Genomic DNA, 2,500 nt, shown 5'->3' with positions numbered 1-2,500 from the left:
TGATACTTGTTTAACGGCTTGACTCTTGATTTCTGAGAGTTGATACACGCAGTATAACACACACAGACATGTCTAGTTATAATCGGGCCGCGCGGAGGTCAAGGCAGCTGCCCGGAGAGAGGGCGGTGCTGACCTTAGTGCGGTGGTAAGCTTATCACGAACGCCCGGTCTAAACGATGTCAGATATAAAAATGTGACTCCGCCCTCGTGATCGGGTGGTTCTTTTTGTGACTTTGATCCACGTGAAACAGCCACGTGGTCCCTGGTAATAGAAATAGAATTATCCACATCCTGTAACAGTAATAGAATATATCCACATCTTATGTTGCTCGGGCCACCTAATCGCGCCTCGCCCTCAAGGCGCCTTTCAAGGGTGACCTAACTTGGCTGGTCGTCCTCGTTCTCAGTGCGCTGTTCCTGGCTCCAACTTCATGCGGCTGCTCGTCCATGTTTTCCTCATCCTCCTGTCCCGTGGTGTTATCTGCTCGTCTCGATTATCATCACTTCTCTAAAGTCTCGCACAGGTCCTCCTTGACTTCGGATTCGTCCTGCCTTCCTCGTAGTCCTGGCCCAGGCTAACTCGGCTGGGGTCCCTCGTCCACACGTCCTCGAACAGATCTCGTCAGTCTTCTCGCGTCCACACGTTCCTCGTAATCTTCGTACGGATCTACGGCGTCGGGGCAGGGGCGACATCTCGGGGTGGCTTATACCTGCGCTACGAGCTCCTGGAGTTGACTCGGATTCTGCAGGCGTCCGCCAGGCGTCGCCTATGCACACATTCTGTGGCGACTGGTGCTTTTTCTGACGAAAATCTTGGTCCGTGGGCCTATGGCGATCTTCGATGACGTCCTTCTCACAGCATTCCTCAGGTCCTCCTTCGGTGCCTTTGCGGTCCGCTGCACTGTAAAGTCGGGGAGCCAGATCCATCACGTAGGGGCCAGAGTAAGAGAAAAAGAAAGACAACAGACAGATGGGGTGGTAATTACCACTAGCCGGTTATTCATAACAATTACGGTTTTTAAATGTGGTTTTACTTATTTTCGTCTTTTTTTTTTCATTTTGTGTTTTATTTTCACAAGGTAAAGAAGAAAATAGAGGGGAGATGTCCGTAGCGGTCCGCATAGACCTATTTGAACTACCACCATCTCTTGAAGATATGAGAATAGATAAGGGAACGCATCGGCGATCCGGAAGATCTATTTAACCATAGTCGTCACACAGATAGAAATGATGTACTTTACCAGACAGCGACAGACAAAATTGCGGGCTAAAGATAATCTTATCGCCGGCACTAAGACATGAAAGGTCAGTGTCTTTTATCCTGTGTTGTTGATTGAGCTGAATGTGTGTGTGTATGCGTGTGTGATGACATCTATCGTTAATGATAGGAAGCGAGAGTGACCTCACACATAGAATGAATCTACAACACAATATTTAAGCGTTCACTATAATAAACTGAAGTAAAGATTAGCAATGCTGTGTTAAGATTATTTCACTACCACATTGAATTCAACATATAATGATATCGACAGAATGTACACATGAATGATGTGACAGGAAAAAATATTCCGCCAAAATTTTATCAAGCAAATCTTCTCGGGGTCATAATCTGAACTGCGACGGTACATGTCTAGCTTGCACGTCGACTTCAATAAAAACTCCAATAACGGGGGATTCTATACCAATGCCGTATATTAACTGAAGCTAACAAAACTCGAGCCAGGAATAATAATAGTCCTGCTCTCTTACTGCTTATCTGTATGGTCGCTCGCGAAATTCCCGAAGGAATATATATTCACGAATCCACAATACGCTTGGGGGGTACCCAAACATGCAAGCGACTTCAAGAGGTGAGAAAGGGTGTGATTAATAAGCGAATAGGATTCAGCTTAAACCTATTCCTCCTTAATTTACTGGACTTAACCGCGGGTCCACCGACTCAAAGGAAGCCGAACGACTATAACTTTACTCTCGAACGACGGAGCGCGACTATTAGCTTTACGCAACCCCGGGGCTAATCGGGCATCCTGTGCACTATGATATGGGGGAAGTACCTACCTACGCTATATCCAATAATACAATTTGTTACCTGCTTCGCTCTAGCGCCGATAAGCGTGTCCCAAAAAGGCAATGTAACATGATATGTTTGCTCAAAGTAGAGGGAACCAATTGTTCATCTGACCCTACCCCCCACCTGGCCGCCACCGACCCGGGAAAAGAGAAAGTGAGTCAGGTTCAGTCGGGGGGCGGGGTTAGGGAACGAGATAAATGAATGGTATTCGTGTTAAGATAAAATTCACGAACGCGTTAAATTCGTTGCAGATGAACAATTAATCTCGAAAACGAAGAAATAATTAATTACTTTACTAACCAACGATATTCATGTTTATTGATCACATACTCGATTCGCACGGAATACATCTGAGGTGGAAGAATATTGGCGAACGTGCCATTTGCTGTCATTAGCACATTTTAACCCAACAAAACAACGGCTTAACAT

The sequence above is a fragment of the Penaeus monodon genome, chromosome 9 (genome assembly GCF_015228065.2).
Source record: "Penaeus monodon isolate SGIC_2016 chromosome 9, NSTDA_Pmon_1, whole genome shotgun sequence".
Taxonomy (NCBI): domain Eukaryota; kingdom Metazoa; phylum Arthropoda; class Malacostraca; order Decapoda; family Penaeidae; genus Penaeus; species Penaeus monodon.
This window is presented reverse-complemented; position numbering follows the sequence as displayed.